This window comes from Vicugna pacos, chromosome X, assembly GCF_048564905.1.
Source record: "Vicugna pacos chromosome X, VicPac4, whole genome shotgun sequence".
Lineage (NCBI taxonomy): Eukaryota > Metazoa > Chordata > Mammalia > Artiodactyla > Camelidae > Vicugna > Vicugna pacos.
Window position 1 is genome coordinate 27,327,833 of NC_133023.1, and position 26,949 is coordinate 27,354,781.

A 26,949-nucleotide genomic window follows, 5' to 3' on the forward strand; every position below is an offset into this window, starting at 1 on the left:
TTGTTGTATTCTCTGTACCTATTGCTGCAAAACAAACCACCCAAAAACTTAGTGGCTCATAAATATTATTTTTCCAAGAGTCTGCAGATTAATTTAGGCTCTCTCATACACTTTCAGGTAGAAGGAGACTGGGCTGGAGCCATCTGAAGGCTCAAATAGGGTAGTTATCAAAGGTGGCTTCTTCAGTGACATGTCTGGCAACTGAGCTTGGGATGGCTAGCCCAACTTTGGACAAGGCCAGCACTCCTTTCTCTCTTTTCTCTGTCTCTCTCTCTCCCTGCCCGACCCTCCCTGAGCTTCTCCGTATTGTTTCCTCACAGCATGATGGTAATAGGGTAGTGGAACCTCCTGCATGACTGCTGGCTTCACCTAGAGAAAATATCCCAAGGAAACTGGGAAAGTAGCCACAAGTTTTCTTCTGACTTAGCCTCACAACTGAGGCAACATTACTTCCCCTCCATTTTATTGGTTTAAAGTAATTCGCTCATTCACTCTTGATTTAAGGAAAGGGGTCTACAAAAGCACATGAATAGTAAGAGGTGAGTTATTGTGGATCATCTTTAGAGACCAGTTACCACAATACAACTAGAATTTCCTTTTTCTTAAAGTAAGTTTTCTATTTTATTACTTTATTTGTATTTTTCTTAAAAGGTGCTTTTGAGTTTTTATGGAGACTTTAGGTAATAATTGATAAAATAATATTTGTACAGTTGAAATAATAATACCTCTTAATACAGGCTATGAATGAGAATTGTTTGAGTTAGTACATGTGTGAATAATTCATATATAAAGTCAAACTATATTAATGATAAGTTTGAAAATAGTTTATCATGGGAGTTCTTGTTTTTTGTTGGAATCCTAAGGATTTTTGCTTCAGTTTAGTGCTTTTAATGTCAGTCAAGTGATGCATGAGTATATGACGAAATAAGAGAGAGGAACTGGGTGAACTGAACAGAGGCAAAGAGAATTATGTCACACTAAAATATCTGAAGATTCTCTACATGGTTCTATTAAAATATAATTATCTGAACCTATTAACATTTTATCATTTTATGTTTCTGTTTCAACCTCTGTGTTTCTTAGAAATATCTCCTAATTAATACAGCAGTACCTAAATCTGTATTTCATTTCCAGATGGAATTTGATAAAGAATGAATTGGAAGATTTCTAAGCTTTCTTTTATGACTCTGATTCTAAGATTTTTCTCTAAAGAGTCGATTCTGCAATCCCACTGCTGCCCAATGCATAAAGTGTCACCAGAGAATTCTTGGTGATGTGTCTTCCTCTTTCTTCTTCCTCTTCTGTTGTACAGTTTTTGACATACAGTATAGTAAGGACTTTAACTTGGCGTCATTTTGATCTTTTCACTTAAAATTACTTCAAGTGTTCCTACTGCCAGAAACCAAAGGGCTTCTTACTCTACTTAATTTGGAACCATCCCGCTTTTAGCTGTATTTGGCCATACGGCAGGCCATCCCCCACATAAATTGTCCTCTCTTTGGCCTCTATATCACTACATATGCCATTTAATCTGCCTAGAATGTCATCCCCACTTTGCAGTGTCACAGCATCTGCCTCACTCATTAAAAACCTTCTCAAGGCCAATGACCCTAATTATACAGTGAAACCTTTTTATCTAGCCTTTTCACTGGTCTAAACACTTAAGCACTTAATGGGAACATCTATAATTTGGCTCTATAAATGTTTTCTCCATATGTGTAATTTTTTTTTATTCTTTTTTCACTCTCATTAAATCAAACAGCTGACTTCTGGAAACTTATCTTTTATTTCCCTTCAAACTCTTCACTGCATCCAGTAAAGGTTTCAGCCTTTAGAAAATATCCTACAAATATGTTGACTAAGAAAAATCAGCACTAGACCTTGGTGAACTGTTGCTCTCTGGGCTTCAGTTTTTTGCTATTTACAAAAATGAATACAGTGAAGGTAATACCAGTAGAAGAGTGTTTCTGAAATCTTTGAACAGAGAATACTCTTCAGCAATTGCATGAAATACTGCCGCAATTACAATGATTTCTGGATGCCAGTCTGTTACAAATCTGCCACCTCGGAACAAAAGAAAATACCACTTGAAGAAAACTGGTTAACAAAATGCTGTGCAAGGCCAAAGTGCCACCTACTCCACCATACATCAAACAGTGGACTTTTCTTTAATCTCCTGATACTAGAAAAAAATAATTTTGAGAAAATTTTAGCTCAGGAAAAACTCTTTGAAAAAACAAATGGATTTTCTACAAAGAGCAGCTTACTTCCAGCCTGGAATGCCTATTCTCTTTTTTCTAGTTGATCTGGTGGGATTTAGAAGGTTCTGCCAGCTGGATTCGCTAGTGTAAATCAGTTTAAATAAGTGGTCATTTAGCACTATAAAAATCCAGAAAAACTTTATGAACGAATAGCTAGGAAAACATTTAGCTAATCTAAAGATATAATTAATTAGAAGAAGAGCAGATTTTGATATTAAATGCCAACTGAAAGTTGAACAAGTGATATAGTCAATTCATTACAACAAAAAAAGCCTAAATCTTGAAAGATTTTTTATAAGGAATACTTTAAATAATTAGTATGGTGATTTAATAATCAAAAATATTTTTGACAAATTCTTGAAAAACTACTGATTTCCGTCACTTAAAACAGTTCCAATGCCCTATAATGCAAAATATTTAGATAATACTTCTCAATTACTGTTATTATGAAATTGCTTTTTTTCTTTCTGGAATGTTCCATATGTTTTACTCTTCCCTAGATTAGCCACTTTTTTTAACTTTTTTTTATTGAGTTATAATCATTTTACAATATTGTGTCAAATTCAAGTGTAGAACACAATTTTTCAGTTACACATGAACATACATATATTGTCACATTTTTTTTTCGCTGTGAGCTACCACAAGATCTTGTGTATATTTCCCTGTGCTATACAGTATAATCTTGTTTATCTATTCTACATATGCCTGTCAGTATAGCCACTTTTCATCTTTCTGATCTCATCCACTTTGTCATTTTCCCAAATATAACTGTTTTCTTCCTGATATCCTCTTCCATTGGATATTTGTATATTCTTTTGAAACACTGCAATTTATAATTATAAATTTATTTTGTATTTATTTCCTTACTGACTATTTCTCCAACTAAACCTTAAGTTGCGTGAAGGTAAGATAACTGTCTCTCTTTTATTTATTTATTTATTTATTTTTGACCTTCTATACCAGCATCTAGCACAGTGCTCAACTTTTAGTTTGTGGTCAGTAAATACTTGTTGAATGAACTAAAGAATTAAAAAAAAAAAGTGATAATCCCTCATCATGTTATCTGATATTACCAAAACACTAATTCATTTTGATAAATAAAAATGTAAATTAAAAAGAGAACTATCATATGATCCAGCAATTTCACTTTGGGGAATATATCCAAACAAAACAGAAACACTGACTGGGAAAGGTATCTGCACCCCATGTTCATAGCAGCATTATTTACAATAGTCAAGACATGGAAACAACCTGAGTGTCTATAGATGCATAAATGCTTAAAGAAGTTGTGTGATATACATATTATTATTCAGCCATAAAAATTGAGAAAATCGTACCATTTATGACAACATGGACAGACCTTGAAGGCATTGTGCTATGTGAAATAAGTCAGACAAAAAGAAAGACAGATACTTTATAATCTCACTTATATGTGGAATCTTAAAAAAAAAAAAAGCTCATAAAAAAAGAAATCAGACTTGTGGTTACAAGGGGCAGAGTATGGGGTGAAGGGACACTGAAGAAAGGTGGTCAAAAGATAAAATAGGTTCTAAGATGAATAAGTGCTAGGGATGTAATATACAGCATGATGACTACAGCTCTGGGAAAAGTAGGAAAGTTGTTAGGCAAGTAAATCCTTAGAGTTCTCAACAAAGGAGAATATTTTTTTTCCTTTTTTCTTCTTTTTTTGCTCTTTTTTGTATCTATGTGAGGAGATGGACGTTAGCTGCACCTGTTGTGGTCATCATCTCACAGTATGTAAATCAAACTATCATGCCTTAAAATTATACAGTGATGTATGCCAAGTATTTTTCAGTAACAGTGGAAAAAATGTATGATTTGAATGTTGTTTTTGATTTAGGGAGGATTATTGGGGCCCTAAGATACTCTCCAGTGAATGGTACCAATTAGATGGGCAGCTTGTTTTACTCTCCCTTTTCATTCTTTACAGTGCTGTCATAAATTGCTTCATAAATTGGTTTATAGGGTGACAATTTTAGCTATGGTTTGTTTGTATAAACCTTTGAAGCTGGATTTTATTTATCACAAAACTTTTCCTCTGGAACCAGATAATGCATATTCTTACCGACAATTTCCTACCCTCCTCCTGAATGCTCCTGCAAAAATGATAAAAATGAGTTTCAAGGTTGAATGAAGCCACTGCAATACTATCTAGGCATTGCATCTAGTGGTTTGCACTCTTGTTAGTGGCACATATAGCAGTTGGTATGTCGATTCCAAAGTTAAGTGATCGGTGATATCCCGGAAAGCTTCAGTTATCATGCAAGTCAATTCTCTCAGTGTAGTATATATATCAGTTCAATCCAACCTTTCAAGTGTAGCCTGATTTTTTTTTTTCCTCCTCAAATATCTGCCTCACCTTACTGGGAAGAAAAAACAAACAGAGAAAATAAACATGTATATTTTCTAGTTTCGTACCCTGTCTCCTCACTTTTCTAATTTTTGTAACATTTTAATTCAGAAGCCTGTGGAAACAAAACATTTGCAAGAATGGCTAGTATTTACTATCTGTAAATATACACATTGACATTAAACGTGTAGAAGATAGTTTTCTAAAATCATTAGAATTATGTGTACATCTTTATAAATATATATATAGAGAGAGGGAGAGAGAGAGAGAGGGAGAGAAGAGATACTATCCCCTATTTTGTTATGTTGGGTAATTGGAATACCTTTCACTTAATAGATTTAATAATCATCAACAATGTTTTCTAGATTCATAACAAAAATTCTATACACCATAAAGAGGTTAGGAAACATAATTTAATTCTTAAAATAAATTTAGTGATCAGAGATCTCTGTAATGATTAATAAAAGAAATGAAAAAAGTATTTACTATGTGAAGTTACGAATACTGTTTTCAAAATAGAGGAGTACAAAACTGAGATATTTATAGTATTCAACCCTAGGGTAGTTTCAATTAAATTAATGAAACATATAGTTTTGTATCTATAAAGGTTTCACTCTCTGGTTTACAGATGCATGTTAGTTTTAATTTGCTCACTTTTTAAAAATTAATTTAATCAGTGCATGTATCAAATGGAAGTCTGGTCTCTCTATATGTATAGCTATGCTAATACAGTAGCCCCTGGCCACATATAACAATATAAATTTAAATTAATTAAAATAAATGAAATTTAAAATTCAGTTGTTCTTTTGCCTCAGCCACATTTCAGTTGCTCAATAGTGGTATATGGTTAGGGCAACCATTTTGGTGATACTGTATTTTATATGAACATTTCCATCATTGCAGAAAGTTCTGTTAGAAAGTGATGCTGTTGAGTTGATTCAGTGATAACCTAGGCATATGGACAATACATTTCAATGCATGTTTATAGGTATTATTAACAAGGTAAGATTTTTTTGATAAACTGCTGTTTGGGTCTACGCTCAATTTCAGTGTGGAGGGACGTCCCCCTCACACCACCAAACACCTAAATTCTGACATTATTGACCCGGACATAGCACCACATTCCACAGGTTAAGGACAAGACCCCACCACCACCAACAGCCCCCACCATACATACACACTTCAGACACGACTTGCAAGTCCAGGTTGTTACCTGTACTTCTGACTGACTGGCTGCAAATCAGAGGTTCCCACAGCCCACTCCTTGAGTTTGATTGATTTGCCAGAGTGGCTCACAGACATTTTACTTACTAAATCACCAGTTTATTATGGTTTATTGCAAAAGGATATAACTCAGAAACATCCAGATGGAAGAGATGCATACAGTAAGGTATGGGCAAAGGGCATGAAGCTTCCATGCTCTCTCTGTGACCCACTCTCCTCAAATTGCCATGTATTCACCAGTCTAGAAGCTCTCTGGGCTCAGTATGTTTGGATTTTTTATGGAGACTTCATTATATAGGCATAAATGATTAAGTCATTGGCTATTAGAGGTGATTCAACCTCCAGCCCCTCTCCCCTCCCAAGAAATCGGGGTGGGACTGAAAGTTCCCCTGGCAACCAGCCCCCATCTTTTGTTATGTATAATAAGACACCCATTTCACAGTTATGGCTCTGAAGTGATTTCAGAAATTGAGGACAAGAGACCAAATATTGTAGCAAAAGATGCTTCCATTGCTATTACCACTCAGAAAATTCCAAAGGGTTTGGGAGCTGTGAGCCAGGAACTGTGGACAAAGACCAAATATATATGAGAAATATATTTTGGTTATGTGAGTGACCAAATATATATTTATTATAAATCACAGTATCACAATTGCAACACATAAAATACACAAATTTCCATTACTTAGGAAAGTTACACACAAACTTTTGCACAATCTCTTAGTCATCAAATTTTATTATAAATGATTTGGGAGTTTGATAAAATATATTCACCTTCATAAATACACTGATTCTGTGTTATCTCTGAAGGAGGTTTAGGAAACTGGTTGTGATCTATCAAAAAAGCTTTTATATCCGTTTTTAGATCCTATATCTGCTGTCAACCAAACATTAATCAGTCTATGTAAGAAAGAAGTGGAAAATTTTATTCAAGCCAAATTGAGGATTATAACCCTGGAAGAGCGCGTCAGAAAGCTCAGAGAACTGTTCTGCCTGTTAGAAGCCAAGACACAGTTGTATAAGTTTTTTGATATAGAGGGATGTACATTAAGTGATGTACTATTGACAGTCTACACGGTCCAGATCTAGGCATCACTGTGGCCCCTTACAGATCAAGAAGAAATGTTATTTTTAAGGAGTTGTCTTATTGATGCTAGGAGAATGTTGCTCTTTGTGGTTGAGCAAGTGTTTCTGCCGATGGGAGAGGTTTGGTTGATGCATAATGCAGATGCACAGTGCACAGTAGAAGGAGGGGAAAGAGGGCCAAAGGGCAGAGAAAAATTTTTGTTTAAATTTTTCTTGTCTTGCCATAAAATATGAATTTTATTTCACACTACGTACCAAGGACAACAACATCTCAGATAACCAGAACCTTCCAGATACTAGTAAATCTCAACCTGGAAGTGTTACTGAACTCAGGTTCAGCTGCTAGCCAGTCTAAAAGAGCCAGTACCTGAGAGGCAGCTGTTGGTTAGAAAGGAAAGGTTGCTTTATTCAGGAAGCCAGCAATGTGGGGAGAAGGCAGACTCATATCCAAAAACCAACTCTGAAGATTCTGCTCCATCATGAAAGTTTTTAAAGGGAGAACCATTTAGGGAGGGGTGTCGGAGTCTTTGTTATCTTCCACTGGGTGCAGACTTTCTTCTGATTGCTTGGAGGTGAGGTAACAGGGTGGTGTTCCAGGAATCTTGTGCTCAGCCTGAAGTCACTATCCACCACCAGGGTGGGGGCCTTAGTTCCTGGAGAAGAACTCAAAGACATTGTTATGTGTATTCCTTGAGGAGGAACCAGGACTGTGCTATTGTTTCTTGACCACTCCTCCTTTGTTTCGCATTCCCTCCCTTCCCTGATAAGCAATTATTTGAACTGCTCTTTGGAACTCAGGGAAGGTGAAGGAAGCTGAAGCCTTTTTTCTCCAAATAAGAAATGGGAAACAGGGAACATGGAAAGGATTTGTACCCGTGAGGGTCCTGTGGGGTCCTGCTCCATTTCAGAAGTTTGCTGAAGCTTTGCCAAAGCATAACAGTCCAAAGTATTCAGCTGTAAGTAACATGTCAGGCATTCATTTGGATGATTTTACAGAGTTGTATGCATAAACCCATAGTGATAAATATACTGGTGATGGACCTATGAATTAGTAATATGGATCTGAAAAATAAAAGCATACCAAAAAATAGACTAAGCATATATTCTGGAAACCGGAAACTAAAATAGTTGGAAAGATGTCTTTACCTGTGCAGAAAGCTAGATGGCCACTTTTCCACAATGCCTCATGAAATGTTTTTATCTTGGTAAATTAACCACAATATGATCTATGTCCCTTGGTTTTACAACATATAAATGTTTAGAATCACTATAGAAATATTTAGACCCATAAAGACTAAATTTGTTTAGTCAGCTCACAAGAGACAGATAACATTGAAAGGAAACAGAATTTTGCCACCCCCAAAAAATGCCACTTTGGTATGAGGATGATTTTGAACTAAAGACAATGAAAACCCAGCAGATTCAGGAAAAATTCTTTACCTCCCCATCAAGTGCCTACATTTGCATTGGAAAGGGGATCTTACCAGGAAAAGAGCTATTGTTAGAGGTTTCTTTTTACTAGAAACTTATTTGCAAAACAGGTCGACCTTTGTTTTTCATGTCTCCTCTGTCTTCCTGTGAATGGCCTTACTTCTCTTTGTGTCCCCAGACTCGCACCCCTTTCCTTAGCTCAGGATATTATATCAACATCAGTCACCTGGCTGCCTTTTGGGTCTCTCATTTTTATGGGACGTCCGTACATAAGAAATTAAATTTGTTTTTTTCCTCTTAATTTGCCTTATGTCATTTTAACTGTTTGACCAACTGCAGAACCTAGAAAGGTAGTGTTGAATGAAATAAATTCACACAATGTGAGAGTTATGGATTAAGTTTTCTTTGGGGCAAAATGAGGACTATAGCCCAGGAGACAGCATCCCAGAAAGCTCTGAGAAAATGTTCCAAAGAGGCAGGGGGAAAACTCAGTATTATATATGATTTCAGTGAAGAGGGGCACGTGCAGTCAGGCACACGTTTAGGCAGAGGCTTGCTGCTAGTCACAAGGAGCAGATGTCACCCTTAATGATTTTAGTGCTTTTCTGGATATGAGGAGATGCAATAGCTGGGGTCATAAAATCTTCTGAGAATACCCAACTATCTGAAGTTGTTCAGCCAGTTTTCCCAGAGCACAGAGTGCCTCATTCCTGACCTCCGTCTTGAACTCCTTTCAGGGTGTGTTGGAGGGCATCCAAGTAGAATTGGATGGCAAGTGCCAACGTGATCCTATCCTTATAGAGGCAGATGGCAAGTGCCAATTTTTAGTTATCAGTAGAACGAACATGTTTTTTCCCCAGCAACATATTATGAGCAAAAAAATTGTCCAGTGAAACAGATGTGCACTGAATGATCTTATTAGCACATTCCCTTTCTTTAGATGGAAGGCAGATTGTTTGAAGGTTGCTTAATCAACACAAGACCAAGTTGAAGGGAAGAGAGTGGCTTGATACAGACATTTGATGACATCAGACTCTGATAAATATACTTGTCTTTGGCCAGGCCAGTTGAGATTTTGTTTCCACTTACTGGGGAGTGTGGGGGCAGGGGGAACATCTCCCTGTGCTTTGGTGGACACTATGACCATCTGACACTTGTCAGGATTCCCTGCCTTTTGAATGGCATTGTCTGTCTCTACACAGGTGAACACTTTCTGTTACTTTACTTTTTAACCAGGAACACATTTTTTTTCTTTGTTTTGCAGAACTTCTTTTACCTCTGATTCATTTTATTTTATGTTGCATTTATGCTACCTCTCAGAAGAAACAAATGTGTGATTGTTTATAAAACTCCTTCAGCTGTGCTCTGCATACACATATATTGAAATAAATTCTACAATGGAAAGTATAATGAAAGTATAAATGCTACCCCAAGGAGAGATGTATTTACAAAATCAATATCAAATTGTAAAATAGACACTTCTGGAAAATTTCCTTGCGATCTGGTATTTAAACTAAGATCAACAGTCAGTATTTTCTTAATAAGTCAGATATAAAACTACTGATGCTTATTCTGTCACCAGCATAATTAATTAACATTTGTGAATATTTTATTTATGTATATATTTTTGAAACACACATTTCCTCTCACCAGGAAGTTTATGTCTGAAGAGAAACAACGTGTCATGATTAATGAGAGAAGTTTATTGGACAGAGCACTGGATTGGAAGCAAGGAAAAAGAATTACTTACACTCTCTGGGCTTTTGTTTCATTAGACGTGAAATGAGGAAGTTGGGCTTTATTAGCTTTGTCACAGCTTCTAACATTACGGTGTTATAACCTTAATAAGAAAATGAAGCAATCACAAAACATAGGGTTAGAAAATCAAATCAATGTCACATCAATAAATGAGTGTTACTGTACCCTCAAATAATTCTGTTCCATCTTGGGGATTTTAGTTTTTGTAATATCTTCTAAGTAAATTCCAATGAGTAAATAATCTGACTGTCTTGCAAGCTAGGTGTTCTGTTCAGTGTGTTAATCCTTTTTCAGAACTCTAAGGAATCATTTATTAAGGAAAGTAATGCTCTAGGAGAGTAAATGGCATTCTGGTGGCCTTAATTTATGCAATTAAATTTCTTTAAATGTGGAGACATGTCGAGGCTTGGGAAAACATTGATTGAGCAAGAATATTTAAGGAGGATAGCTTATTTTTTTTTCCTTAAAAGAATATATCATAAAACTGTTTATAGAACAATAAAGTTGCTGGATAATTTACTTTAGAAAATCTAAACATTTTGATAAGGACTTCTGCAAATACAAACACTGATGTGTGAAGGGAAACAGAATACGCCACCCCAAAACGTGCCACTTTGGCATGGGGACTGTTATACAGTGAAGGCAGTTGAGACCCTGCATGTTCAAGAGAAGGTTTTTACCTCTCCCTTAAGTGCCTAAAAGCGTTTAGATAGGTGGACTGTACTAGAAAGAGAGCTGTTACTAGAGATGACTTTTCACATCAGAAAGACTTACCTACATGACATGGCAAATGTTTGTTCAAAAAACATTTACTCTTTTCATCTTCTTGTGAATTGTCTTCCTCCTTTTTGGAGTTCCAGACTCCTATGCCCTTCTCCTTGCTCAGGATGGCATATAAGCCTCAATTACCTGATTGCCTGAGGGGTCTTATGTCTTTGTCGGGTTCCCGTTGGCACATAAAATTTGTTTTTCTCCTGTTAATCTGTCTTATGTCAATTTAATTATTAGATCAGATCAAAGAACCTAGAAGGGAAGAAGGGAAAATGTTCCTCCCTAGCACATATAAAATACACAAAAGCATTCTGGGGCAAGGGGAGTCTGGAAAATAACTCCTTTCACCATTTGATAATTATCCTGGCTCAGCTCTAGAAACAGTTGCAAAATTATTCTCTCCCTGACTGGCTGTACCAAATCCTAATACAGGTGGAGAATTTGAATAAACTATGAATTGATCTGATATTTACACATGATTTGAATGGACAAATGATTATTGAATCTACTGGCTTTCCCTTTCTTTGTGATTCATCTTTCAAATGAAGAACACTCCAAAACCTGGTAGTTCTCATCCATTCTCTTTGTTGTTACAAAAGCCTTTTCTTGGTCACAGTGTTTCTTCATTAAAAGGCTGTGACATGGGCTTAAAAAGTCTTAAAAGGCACATGAAGGCATCTAGAGGCAACTAGGACGTTAACAACTTAATCATTTGTATGAAATTAGGAATAAAGGACACCCCTGAAAAGCATAAAACTCTCCTCTTCATCTTTTCTTCCTTAAAGACTGCATATTATGCAATAGGGGTTTTTGTGGTGACTGAACGAGGTATGATGTGAAGATTTTCAGGACACTGTTAGTTTCTGAGAGCACTGACTTCTGACTTCAGAGCCAGGTTTCCTGAGTTTGAATCCAGGTTTAGCCATTTACCAGCTATGTGACACTGATCAGATCCCTTAATTTCCCTGTAGCCCGGTCTTCTGATCTGTAAAATGAGGATAACAGTATTACCTCAAAGGGTTATTGTAAGAATTAAATGAGCTACTATTTGTAAAGCATTTAGAATAGTGTTTGGTATATAGTTAGTGCTATATAAGTGCATATGAAATAAAAATTAAAAATTGGAAAAAATATACAAACATTTCCTTCTCTGAATATAACTTGAAATGGGGCAGAGCTTGATTCCAAGATGCTGGAGGGCATCATGAGAGCACTAAAGCATCCTAAAAGTCAGTGTGCCTAATGTTCTTTGTTTTATATTGACTGTCACAGAATATTAAAGGATGATGGCTGTAGTAAGCCCAAGGTAGAGATTGGGGAAATGATGTGGTCTTTTTAAAAATTTGTATCTTAGATTAGATAATATTTTTACAGAGAAAATAGACTTCATTCCTACATTTTCAAGTTATCACAAAGCATAAATTAATGGAGTCCAAATTAATGAGGTTTAGCTGAGATGTTTTAAGCTAGCAAGATCTGACACATAAAATTGAAATTGTACATGAAACTAAAGTGCACAACTCATTTGGGAAATGATTCATTCTTTTTGTGTGTGTTGCTGAGGTTCTATTTAGCACATCAAAGAAGACTTTGCCATTTATTAGCTATGTGACTTTGGGAGAATTACTCAGATTATCTAAAGTCTTTTCTTCATCAGTAAAACAGAGTCTACAGCTCCAAAACTTGTCCCTCAATCCCCACTGCATCTCATTTTTCTCACGGGGCAATTAGGAGCACAAAACAGTTTTGTATACGGTACAGCTATATGGATAAAACTGAGTGTCGATCTTAATTTGGGTCTCCCTGACAGCAGAGCATGCAGCAAGTTTTTAGGAATAGAATATTTGACCATGTTATCCATGGAAGGATAAAGGAGAGAGCAGGCAGTGTCAGACTGGAAAACCAATAAGGAGCTGGTCTTCCCTATGGACAGATAGGCTCAGTCTCCCTGTGAACCTTATGAGGAATTATATAAAATTCCCTGTGGAATTGGCTTCCCCTCCAAAGGACAGGAGGCTGGAACATTTCACTGTGGACTCCATCCTCCATTGGTTAACGTTTTTCCTTGAGGGCATTAAAACCCTGACTGGACTTATCAGCACGCAGGAGGAAGCCTTGAGGCAGAAAAGCAGAGAGGCTATATATGTGCCCTTAAATTGGCACCCTGGGAGCGTGTAAGATTCAGTCCACTGCAGCTGTAGGTGAGGTCAGAGGTGGGCAGGGTATATGTGGTGCAGACAGTAACAGTGTCTGCTACCACACAGTGTCTGCTATGCCCTTGTGAGTAGAATTAAATTTGAGTTATTGCATAGAGAGATGTTATTCACTCTGGTCCATCAATGCCTTTCTGTTTGCTGGGTTTTGCTGCAACAAAGTGCTTACTCACTCTGTTCTTCAGAGCAGGGCCAGGATTCTCTCATCAGTTGTCTACTATCCTTTAATTCTCCTATTTTCCCGAGATGGATTCTTCCACTCTTAGGTGTGGGAGGCAGAATTTAACAAGTCCGTGTTGCTAGAATCTGCCTTGCCCTGGTCACCATTATTGAAGTTGGGGTTTTTCATCACATATGTATCTAGCTTTCCTCTGTTTTCATGGTATTTATCATATTCAGTCATAGAAAGATACTTGAACTTCTACATTTTCTTCCCCTACCTTTTTCCGTATAAGACTGTGAACTATAAGAAAGCAATATCAATTAATTCTAAATGCAAGTGAATACATTTTCTACAGCCTTCAGAATATTTTAAAAGTCTATATAGTAGTTAATGTTAACTGTCAACTAGGCCACAAGATGCCCAGATGTTATATTAAACATTATTTCTGTGTGTGTCTGTGAGGGGGTTTCTGGATGAGATTAACATTTACATCAGTAGACTGAGCAAAGCAGATTATCCTCCCCAGTGTGGATGGGCCTCATCCAATCAGTTGAAGGACTGAATAGAATAAAAGGCTGAGTAAGAAAGCATTCTCTCCCTATGCCTGTTTTCCAGCTGTGACATCATCATCTGCCTTGAGACTTCAAGATGGTAATTTACACCACCAGCCCTCCTGGGTCTAGACTTCTCTCACTCCATAATTGAGTTAGCCAATTCCACACATATCTATATCTGTCTATATCTATCTGTCTACATATCTATTCCTGTAAATATATATAATTACACATTGTCTTCATTCTCTTTCTCTGGAGAACGCTGATAAATGCAGTCCATTTTAAATGCTAGTAAGATTGAATAAATTTCTCATTGATCTATAATCTTCTATGGTTCTAGTTTAATTTGGTGAACAATACCTAGGGCATGCTAAGTAACTCTTCTTATACCAAAAGAAAAAGAAAAAAATATATATCTCTCTCAAATACTCTTTGATTTTCCCCTCAAAATAGCCCCCTCAAAACAAATGGGGTGTGAGAATTGCTGTTATACTGTGGCTAAAAATCCCAGCTAACAACTTCATTTCTTTAAATAAATACCACTGGGATCTTTAGCAGGAAGATGGAGAATATTTTTCTTTCTTTCTTTTTTTATTAGCTAAACTTTTTTTTTTTTTAATTGAAGTATAGTCAGTTTGCAATGTTGTGTCGATTTCTGGTGTACAGCATAATGCTTCAGTCCTACATATACATATATTTGTTTTTGTATTCTTTTTTGAAAATATTTTTCTTATGATATTTTAATAGCACAACATTCTATTAAAAAGACATGATAAATATTCAGATATTCTAAAGTTATAAAATTTATCATGTAAGTATAGATAGAATTAAAATTTAGAAAATACTAAAAAATACAGTCATTAGTTGAAATAATTAATGGACATCTACATAAAACTAGGGATACTATTTCATATATTCATAAAAAAAAAAGAGATGCCTGGATGGTGACTATAGAAAAATTGAAGGTGAATTGTAGATAACCAATGTCTTCTTTGTCTAATTTCAACATTTATATTATGCATTTCAAAGTATTACAGAAAAGTGAAACACTTTGGGATCAGAATTATAAATACTTACCTGGAAATCAAATATTAATTGTTTTTAGACAACAAATGTCATATTTTAGAAGTATCTTCAAGACATATGATAATGGTAAAGATTGCAGTGTTAGCTGCATCCAGTCAATAATTTTTCCTTTGAAAAATTATCAAATATTTCATAAAGATTCATCATTTAAATATATTTAAAGGTCAGACATCTTTTTGTAAACTATATTACCCTCCAACAATTATGCAAAGTTTATAAACACTATAAAGTGTTTATAAAGTTTTTACTCGTACCATAAACTGATAATTTTAATAATTTTAAGCATATAAACATGAGTGAAAAGATGAATTATAAAACCATTAAAATACTGCTATCATGAATGATAAGCAAGTAGAATAATATTCCCTCAAAGATATCTGTGACTTAATCCCCCAAATCTGTGAATGTGTTCCTTTACATGGCACAGGGACTTTTGAGATACGATTAAGTAAAGGATCCTGAGATGGGAAAGTTATCCTGACTTAAATGACTGGGCCCAGTGTGATCACAAGGTTCCTTATGAGAGGGAAGCAGAAGAGTCAGAGTCAGAGTCAGAGAAGGAGATGCGAGCAGAGATGGAAGCAGAGATTAAATGATGTTGCCCAGGCCAAAGAATGCAGGCAGCCTCTTGAAACTGGGAAAGGCAAAGAATGGATTCTCCAGAAGGAATGCAGCCCTGCTGACACTTTAATTTTAGCCCCATGAGAACAATTTTGACTTCTCACCTCTGAGTTATAACGTAATGAATTTCTGCTTTTTTAAGCAACAAAATTGGTGATAATTTGTTACAGCAGCAGTAGGAAATTTATTCGATAGATAAATCTCCCATGTTATAGTACCAGTTTTATGTAAGTCTAAAAGATACCTTGCTTAGCTTAATTCAGACCCTGTACAGATAAGAAATATATATTTGTTAGGATTCTAATTGACCATAACAAGGTTATAAAAACACTCAAACTAGTTAAAATAAATACAGAATTTATTTTGCACTTTAGTAGGAGGAGAATCTTACAGGGCCCATTGTTTGGAAGTGTAGCTGAATTTGACAAAAACTAGAAAATCATTGGACACATAGTCTCACACTCACTCTGACTCTGGCTCTCACTCCCTTCTCATCTCCCTCTTTTTCATTCGCAGTGTGCTATACCTTTGTTTTTATTCTGCAAGCCTACCCCAGCTTCCTTCCTGAACACTGACTTCCCCTGAAAATACTTAGGAGTTGCTACCCTCTAACTTTGGTTTATATAGAGCTTTAAGCCTCTGTACTGCCAAGTGTAGTCTTGATTCATTATGGGAGTTCTGATATCTGTAGATACAGCCTAAAATGTCCTTATTCCAAATTCCCCAGAGAGAGATTCTGGTTGTGAAGTCTCCACTCTTGGACCAGCCATCTGTAGCCACACAGAGAGAATCATCCATCTCAAATATGGCTGTGTAAGCAAGACAGTCTTTTATAAGAAGGAATGAAAATCGAGCCAATGGCAGAAATTTGACATACACATATTTAACAAACTTATTTACATGACGATTATATTTTTATATGTACAGTGTTACTCAGTGTTGTGTTACTCAGCTACAGCTAATTCATTGAATCTTAATTATGTGGATTGATGCTAAGCTGGTATGAGTTGCACCAAGCACTGGCCTGTATGACAGTAGTACATACCATAAATCTTAAAACGATGGAGCAACTTCAGTTGTTTCTGATCGTACAGGTTATTCTAATAAGGTGATCCTGTCAAAATGTCTTCCTCACTGGTAGCTTAACATAAAACTGTTTTCCAGGACAGAGTTAAAAGAATTATGTGGTAACCTACAGTAAGCAAACCTTTGCTTCTTCCTGTAAAGTAGTGACATCCCTGCTCTTCGGATATAGAGTAATCATAAAATGACTCATTGGTTCCCCGTGATGGAAAGAATCTTTGAAAATAATGGCACCCAGAATGCATTACATCAGTGCCTATCATGGGTCAGAACCAAATACTGGAATCATTTATAAAATCTCTTTTTAACATTCTCAACCATTCTTCAAGATAACTCTTTTTACTTCACATTTTATAGAGAAGAAAAACAATGGCTCAAAAATAAAACAACTTGCTCAGAGTAAAATGAGTAAGAGGTAGAACCTGGACTTAAACCAGACCTGCCTGGTCCAAAGCTAATATTGTATCCCCTGTATTAAACTACTCATCACTGTAGAGATGAAAACCTAATAGATTCTCCTTATGGGCTATAAGAAATAACTTACACACAGCTTGAACTATATAGATTGTCATTCAGTGCTACTATAAACATATTACAAAATGGACAAGGAGGAAAAGTAAAACTAGATCAATATTTTAGTAAGATTAACTGTGTTATATTTACATTACTCACAAGTCACTTACTTAGAGACTTTACACCATCTCTCATTAGTTTCAGCTTTCCTCCACCCTCGTCCCAGCAGTGGCAATGAACGGGCTGCCAGATGGAAAGCACAATGTGTATCTGGAAAATAGGCGGATCTGTTTAGGAAGCTTAACTCTGCATCAGGTGTTATAACAAAGGTAAGACCGTCCTCACACTTGTGACCAGATGTGCTCGGGAAAATCCAGGTTTTGTGGAGCTTGAAGCTTGTATGGTTTGTATGACCTCTTTAAGAGAAGAGAATATAAAACTGAAACTAAATAGGTATCAAAAGGACTATTGAAAATGGGAAAAGAAATCACAATGAATTATAAATTTTGAAAGCTGATAAATGCTGCAAGCACTACAACATCCTGAAAAAGTAACTTGATCAGCTGCTTGAGATATCTGTGAAATGCTTTTATTTTCGATATTTCTTGTCTTATGTACTTTTTGATTCCCTCTACATGTGGCAATGGGTTTGTAGTATCATTTTCTACACATATTTCACTTGTGATAGTTTTGTATGTCAATTTGAATGGACTAAAGGATACCCAGATAGCTGGTAAAGTGTTGTTTCTGGATGTGTCTGTGAGGATGTTTCTAGAAGAGATTAGCATTTGAATCAGTAGACTGGGTAAAGGAGATTGCTTTCACCAATGTGGATGGATGTCATCCAATCCACTGAGAGCCTGAATAGAACTGAAAGGTAGGGGAAGGGTGACTTTGCTCTCTGCTTGAGCTGGAACGCCCATCTTTCCTGCCCTTGGATGTCCGGATTCCTTGTTCTCTGGCCTTCCTCAAACTGGGGCTTACACTATTGGCTATGCTTCTCAGGTGTTCGGGTTTAGATTAGAATTTCATTACCGGCTTTCCTAAGTCTCCATCTTGCAGATAGCAGATAGTGGGACTTCTCAGCCTCCATAACTGCATGGGCTACTCCCTCACAATAAATTAAATAAATAAATAAATAAATAAATAAATAAATAAATAAATAAATAAATCTTTCTCTCTTTCTTTCTCTCTTTCTCTCTTTCTTTCTCTCTCTCTCTCTCTTTCTCTCTTTCTTTCTCTCTCTCTTTCTCTCTCTCTCTCTCTCTCTTCCTTCCCTTCCTTCCCTTCCTTCCCTCCCTTCCTTCCTTCCTTCCTTCCTTCCTTCCTTCCTTCCTTCCTTCCTATTTGTTCTGTTTCTCTAGACAGTCCTAATACACCAATTATTCCAGTATCATGACTAATTTGTCAAATATGTTTTCGTCAGGTATGTTTCACAAGTATCAAATGCAACTGTGCTCATCTGTTTGGAGCCACAGTGCACTGTGGTGGTGACTTCCTAAGCGTCCATGTAAAACCTTCAGTTTTAAAGTTTCAGAATTGTTGAAAAATCTTCCAGCTGAACTAATTCCAGTAGGCTCTATTTAATTTCTCACATATTAGGAAGGCATTTTTAAGGAGTGCTTTAAATTTGAAAGAATTTCTAAAAACTGCATGATATATAAATAAAATCATTTACAACCAACACCTGTATCTGAGATTCTTATACAAGTGCTTTACGTGAGAAAATCTGTCAAATCACATTTTCATTTAACTGGAAATACCTGGTCACAACATATACAAATTCCTTTTTTGTCATAGATACATATATATAAAATTTTCAGATTATTTTCTATTATAGGTTATTACAATATATTGAATATAGTTCCCTGTGCTATACAGTAAATCTTTGTTGCTTATCTATTTTATGTATAGTAGTGTGCATCTGTTAATCCTACACTCCTAATTTATCCCTCCCCCTCCCCTTTCCCTTGGTAATCATAAGTTTATTTGCTATGTCTGTGAGTCTGTTCTGTTTTGTAAATAAATTCATTTGTATTATTTTTTATGTTCCACATATAAGTGATATATTTGTCTTGCTCTCTCTGGCTTTACTTACTATGATATTCCTTAGGTCCATTCTTCTTGTTGCAGATGGTAATATTTCATTCTTTTTTAATGGCTGAGTGATATTCCATTGTGTGTGTGTGTGTGTGTGTGTACACACACCCCAAATCTTAAACCAGTCATCTCTTGATGGACACCTGGATTGTTTCCATGTCTTGGCTATTATAAATAATGCTGCTGAGAACATTGGGGTGAATATATCTTTTCAAACTAGTGTTTTTATTTTCTTCAGATACATACCCAAGAGTAAGATTGCTGGATCATGTAGTAGCTCTGTTTTTTGATTTTTAAGGAACCTCCATATTGTTTTCCATAGCAGCTGAACCAATTTACATTCCCACCGACAGTGTAGGAGGGTTCCCTTTTCTCCACACCCTCTCCAGCATTTATTATTCGTAGCCTTTTGATGATAGCCATTCTGACCGGTGTGAGGTAATACTTCATTGTAGTTTTGATTTACATTTCTCTAATAATTAGTGATATTGAATATCTTTTAATGTACCTATTGACCATCTTTATGTCTTCTTTGGAGAAGTATCTATTTATATCTTCTGCCCATTTTTTGATTGGGTTATTTGTATTTTTTGATATTGAATTGTATGAGCTGTTTGTATATTGTGGATATTAACCCCTTGTCAGTCTCATCATTTGCAAATATTTTCTCCCATTAATTAGGTTGTCTTTTTGTTTTGTTGGTGGTTTCCTTTGCTGTGCAAGAATATTTAAGTTTGATTAGATCCCATTTGTTTATTTTTGCTTTTATTTCTTTTGCCTTGGTAGGCTGATCTAAGAAAACATTGGTACAATTTACGTCAGAAAATGTTTTGCTGTGTTCTCTTCTAGGAGTTTTATGGTGTTATGTCTTATATTAAGTCTTTAAGCCATTTTAAGTTTTTTTTTGTGTATGGTGTGAGGGCGTGTTCTAACTTCATTGATTTACATGTGGCTTTCCAGTTTTTCCAACACCACTTGTTGAAGACACTGTCTCTTCTCCATTGTATATTCTTATTCCTTTGTCATAAGTTGACTAGGTGTGTGGGTTTATTTCTGGGCTGTCTGTTCTATTTCGTTGATCTTTATGGCTGTTTTTGTGCCCAATACCATGCTATTTTAATTACTATAACTTTGTAGTAGTGTCTCAAGTCTTGAAGGGTTATGCCTTCAGCTTTGTTCTTTTTCCTCAGGATTGCTTTGGCAATTCTGACTATTTTGTGGTTCCATATAAATTTTAGGATTATTCTAGTTCTATAAAAAAAAAATCATGGGTATGTTGATAGGGATCACATTAAATTTGTAGATGGCTTTGGGTAGTATGGCCATTTAAAAAATTTAATTCTTCCAATCCAAGAGCATGGAATATCTACCTATTTCTTTGAATCATCTTCAGTTTCCTTTATCAAATGTTTTATAGTTCTCAGCATATAGATCATTTATTTCTTTGTTTTAGTTTATTCCTAGGTGTTTTATTTTTCTTGACATAATTTTAAACAGGATTTTTTTTTTTTTTACTTTCTGAGATGTCACTATTGGTGTAAAGAAATGCAAGACATTTCTGTATATTAACCTCATATCCTGCTACACTGTTGAATTCATTTGTTAGTTCTAATAGTTTTTGTGTGAAGTATTTAGAGTTCTTTATATATAGTATCATGTCATCTACAAATAGTGACAGCTTTCCATCTTCCCTTCCAATTTGGATACCTTTTATTTCTTTTTTAAATTTTTTTGTCTGATTGCTGTGGCTCAGACTTCCAATAAATACTATATTGAGTACAACTGATGTGAGTGTATATCCTTGTCTTGTTTGGGAATTTAGCAGGAAGGCTTTCAGCTTTTCATCGTTGAGTATTATATTGATTAGGGGGTTTGTTATAAATGGCTTTTATTATGTTGAAATATGTTCCCTCTATACCGACTTTGGTAAGAACTTTTGTCATGAATGGCTGTTGAATTTTATCAGATGCTTTTTCTACATCTGTTGAATTGATTATATGGTTTTGTATTTGTCTTCCGTTTCGTCAATGTAGTATATTGCATTGAATTAATTTGTGTAAGTTGTACCATCCTCGTGACCTTCCAATGAATCCAACTTGATCATGGTATATTATCCTTTTTACGTGTTGTTGGATTTGGTGTGCTAATATTTTGTTAAGAATTTTGGATATATTCATTAAAGATACTGACCTCTTTCTTTGTAAAAGTGTATTTTTCTGGTTTTGGTATCAGGATGATGGTGGTTTCATAGAATGAATTTGGAGTGTTCTCTCCTCCTCAGTCTTTTGGAAGAGTTTGAGGAGGATTGGTGTAAGTACTTCTTTGTTTGGTAGAATTCCCCATTGAAGCCATCTGGTCCTGAGCTTTTCTTTGCAGGAAGGTTTTTGTTCTTGTTGTTACAGATTCTGTTTCACTTGTAGTGATCAGTCTGTTTAAATTATCTGTTTCTTCTTGACTAAGTTTTGGCAGGCTGTATGTTTTTAAAAAGTGTCCATTTTTTCTAGGTTGTCCAATTTGTCAGCATATAACTGTTCATAGTATTCTCTTATGATTTTTTGTATTTCTGCAGTATTGGTTCTTATTTCTCCTTTCCTTTCTTATTTTGTTTATTTTTGTCCTCTCTCCTTTCTTCTCAGTGAGCCTAGCTAGAGGTTTGCTAATTTTATTTATCTTTTCACAAAACAGCTCTCAGTTTCATTGAATTTTTGTATTGTTTTTTGATCTTTATTTACTTACTCTCTGATCATTATTGTTTCCTTCCTTCTGCTGACTTTGGGTTTTATTTATTTATTTATTTTTTAAATTTTTTAGGTGTGGGTTAGGTTATTTATTTGAGGTTTTTCTTGTTTCTTTAGGAAGATCTACATCTCTGTGAACTTCTCTCTTAAAACTGCTTTTGCTGTATCCCATAGATTTTGTAAGATTGTAAGATTGTCATTTGTCTTGAGGTATTTTCTGATTTCCTCTTTGATTTTATTGTTGACCATGGGATTTTTAGTGGCATGTTTTTTAGTCTCTATGTGTTCATGTTTTTCCCATTTTTCTTTCTCTGGTTGATTTCTAGTTTCACACTGTTGTGGTCAGAAAATACGCTTGAAATAATTCACAAATTCTTTTTTGATTGGCAAAGCAGAGCACACACACATACACACGTGCACACACACACAGAGTTTTATCTTCTCAGTATAATTGCTAAATATATTGTGCAGTTAAATATTCAGATATAAAGACTTTAAACAGAATGTCAAGGATAAATTCATCAGCCAATAAAGCTTTCTTCCTAAAGCAACTTTAATTTATATTCGACGGAGCATCTACAGCCTGCCTTACACTCCCAAGAAAAACTATATCTCTAACACATTATCAAGAATTACAAATCAGTTTTGTGCCAGTTTAATGAGGACCTCTTGGTAAACACTGGAATTGCAGTACTGTCTTTCCGTCGGCCTGATAGAGTAGATGCAGTTGTGAAATTTAAGCTTTTCTTCAAGTTTGTAAGTCTTCCTCGATTGTGTTCTTGTTATTTATTTGCACTTCTGTTATTGCACTACTGAATACATCTTTTAATATTTCGAAACAATTTTACTTTTGAAATATATTTCTTACTCCATTCAATATTGACTGGATACCTGCTACCATATGTGAAGTCTTGGTCTGGAGGCCAATGCTGTCCTGGCAGATAAGGCCTGACCATCTTATGTAAAAATAGAAAGTATAGGATGTCGTTATTCATTGATTTATTAGCATGAATAAATTTGTCTCTAGCTAGTCATCTGAGTTGAAGTTGGGGTTACAATTAGAACACATCTTGATTTGAGGGATGGGGACAGGAGGAAGAGATCCAGTGCTCACAAACCCTGGAGGATAATACCATCTTGAAGGTGGCTAGAGCTGTCCTGAAACATCAGAGCCTCCTGAGAAAGCAGAGGTGGTAAAAGCAAAGAGGAGAGTCCATAGAACCATGGCAGAATCCAAGCAAACCTATTCTACTCTCTCTGAAGTTCTTCAAAGCCCTGCTTTTGCAAACCATTCTTGTTTTCTAAAAAAAGCATGAAATGGTTTGTTGCAAGGAACACTTCAAAGACTAGTGGCACTTGATTGGTTTTTTATGCTTCTACATCTTTGTGACTTACCACACGGGTGATTGGAACAATGCGGCAAAATCCAAATTTGATTTCAGTGAAACTCTTCACTTTATGCTTCCTGGCTTTCTCTTTGAGGCAAGCTAGGAGAGGGTGGAAAACGGAGTCCAAAATCCATGATATACTTATACCATGTTAGAGAGTTTTTATAAAAGGGATTTATAGCAGACTGGCCATAGCTTTTAGGCATCTATCTGCCAAACTAAGAAGATAATAGTAAGGAGGAGAAGATAGAAAAGAAACAGTTTATATTAAATAATACCTTATCATTTTCTGTGGTATTGTGGCCACTAGCTTTCTTTCCACATTAAAGGGAGACAGTATGACACAGAAATGCAGGGTAAAGACTGTGGAGACAAACTGTCATGGTTCAAATCTCATCTCTGCCACTGACAAGTTGTATGAATGTCAGTAACTCATTTAAGCTCTTTTGTGCCTCAGTTTCCTCCTCTGTAAAGCAGTGGAAATTATAGTACCTATAGTGAATGTTTGTTAGGATTAGAAAAGTACATATAGATAGATGTAGATATAATCATAGTAGTTAGTCTTAATAAAGGAGCCATGTCTTACAATAGTTAATTATTAGAAGACATGAAAAAATGAAACTGATCATCATAAGCAGATTTCTCATCAGCTTCAAATACTATACAGAGTGTTTCCAGAGGTACAAGTAAGTGGATTTTACATTTGTACCATGCATCTTCTAGGCCAGCTTCCAAATAGATTTTTTCTAGGGTATGTATTATTTAATAATTAAAAGGTAAATTTCAGTTAACACAGTGTGAGCATGCAAAGGATGCCCCCTACATGATTTTTTCCATGTTAGAAAATAGTCTGTTTTTCCAAAAGAGATGGGGTGGAGATTGGAGTTAGCATATTAAATAGGAGTGATAAGCAATAATTGAGCCCTCCTAGATGAGTGCATTTCGTTTATTCTCATTTACCTCCCATACTCACCCTGAAAGGTTAAATATTATCTGTATTTGACAAATAAGAAGCCTGACATTTAGTGAAGTTAATAAGTAACCCAAGGTCATACAACCAGAGAATGACATAATTGGAAGTTAAAGTCATGTTTATTCAATGGCATAAAATAATGAGGAAACCTAGCATTTATTTCTTTCCTTCTGCATGTTCTATGTTAGGGACTTCATAGCACTGTCATCCACTGATGGCATAAGAGCTGATGATGTTGGGAGTATTTATATTATCATTCCATGGATAAGGAAATTGAGATTCAGAGGGGTTGAATAACCTGGCCCAGTTCCCACAGACAGGAAATGGTAGGTAGAAGATTCAGAATATATTCTTCATGTAAAATGGGATTATAAAAAGCAGCTGTATTTTGATGATGGCTTTTGACTTTTAAAAAGCTACATTTTTGAGAAAATATTGCATATTCTGATGATACATAAAACAACAAAAACTAGATTTTATGTAAAGTGATTCTTTGTTGTTACAGTATTGTTGGAAACCTTGAAATAGCTCTACATCAATTTAAATGACAAAAATCAAAGGATGGCTTGCTCAAGACATAAAAAGTAGTGTGGCTTATATTCAAGAGAGAAATCTCACTAAAAAGAGAAGAAATTATTGATTTATTGACAGTTTGGAAAATATTTAAAATACATTTTATAAAAGTAAAAATAGAATAAGCCTATTATATATGCCTTGTGTTTAAAAAAAAAAAAGCTTTTCTCGGGCCAAGCATTACGGTTATAGGATATTGTCTTAAGAAAAAGGATAATGCTAAAAATCAATTGAAATATGTAACCTTGGCTTTACCTTTTAAATGTTTTCAAAGGGATATTTTAAGAAAGCTTTGAAAACCAAATTGTTTGACTTCTGAATATGTTCTTTTTGCAATAGCAGTTAAATAGGAAAAGGAAAGTAAGAGATGTGCAATTTTGCCATTACAATGTGGTGGATAGAATAAATATCCTTCCCAAAGTTAAATGAAAATGCAAAATTAAATGGTAATACTTTTGTTTGGCATTGCTTTTTAAAAATGTACAGGGCAAGTAGTGCTTCTTATCACATACAGTATTAGAAATCAGATTTTGAACTGAATTTGTCATTTTAAAGATGGCAACTGGTAATAAATATGTTTCTGGAAAGTGTATCATTTCAGAGAGCAGCAGAATGTTGACTATAAAAACTATTTCTTTCTTGCTTTAATGTAGGCCTAACATAAGAACAACTTTATTGTCCTCACATTAGACATTTTATTTAGACATTAAACAGAAGTTTTCTGATGTCAGGCCTTTACCAAAGCTGAATAAAAGCTTGTTTGCAATTGTTTGGATGAAGCTTTCTTGTGCCAGTGTCATAATAGATCTCTTTCCCCCTGAGTGCTAACTTGTGAATTGCAAATTTTTAGAAATGTGTCTTAGCTGTAATTCACACTTGTAAGAACTAAATGAATACAGTCACTTTTTAGCAAGTAAAAAAGAACTTATAGCTGCTCTTGAACAGAAATACAGTGTATTTGTTGATGTTAAAATTGATCACTGTCTCTTATTTTCTGGAGCCACAAGCTTAACTGACTGCTACTATCAAAGGTCATGGGTAATAGGATTGAATTTCAGACTAGTATATTAAGATTGCTCAAAGTAGAGATAAAATTTACAAATAGGACTAGAAACCACCTTAATTGTAAGTTCTCAGTATTTAGTTTTCCAACATGGAGTAAACCTAGTTAAAGCACCTTGGTGACTGCATTGAACTCTGTCCATGTAATGTTCAGTGACATCTAAAGATTTGCCACTGTAAATGCTATATAAAAATATTCTTGTTGTTCAATGTTTGGAAATCATTTTAGGCCACCAGCCAAGATCAACATATTAAATTCTTACAACATATTCTTTCTAAAGTAATCTACAGATTGAATGCAATCCCATTCAAACCTTAGCAAGTTATTGTGTGGATATCAACAAACTGATTCTAAAATTTATATGGAGAGGCAAAAGTCCAGAGTAGCCAACACTATATTGAAGCAAAAGAATGAAGTTGAAAGGTAGGCACTATCTAACATCAAGACTTATTATAAAACTATAGTAATTAAGACAGTATAGTATAGACAAAAGAAAAATATATAAATTAATGAAACAGTACAGAACCCAGAAATAGACTCAGCTAAATATTGTCAACTGATCTCTGATCTCTGAAGGAATAAAGGATAATACAATGGAGCAAAGATAGTCTTTTCAAAAAATGGTGTGGGAACATTTGGATACTTACACTCAAAACAAATGAATCTAGATACAGACCTTACACCTTTCACAAAAATGAACTCAAAATAGATCACATACCAAAATGTAAAATACAAAACTATAAGTCTCTTAGAAAATAACCAAAGAAAACCTAAATAACCTTAGGTAATGCAGTGAATTTTTAAGTAACACCAAAGGTATGATCCTTGTCAGAAATAATTGGTAATTGGACCTAATTAAAATTAAAAACTTCTCTGTGAAAGTCATTGTCAAGAGAATAACACAAGCCACCAAAGTCACACCAGATAAGAGACTTTTAGCAAAAATATGAGAAGAGCTCTTAAAACTCAGCAGTAAGAA

At 35.2% G+C, this 26,949-nt stretch overlaps 1 protein-coding gene across 1 annotated transcript in view; it reads left to right on the forward strand.

Annotated features, from left to right (window-relative positions):
- The window catches only part of LOC102526281 (melanoma-associated antigen B16-like), a 159,993-nt gene that overhangs the window by 101,861 nt on the left and 31,183 nt on the right, over nucleotides 1-26,949 (forward strand). Inside the window, exon 2 of the mRNA XM_072956045.1 lies at nucleotides 17,334-17,464. The gene's annotated coding sequence lies outside the window, so the exon portion shown is untranslated. The remainder of the gene's footprint in view (nucleotides 1-17,333; nucleotides 17,465-26,949) is intronic.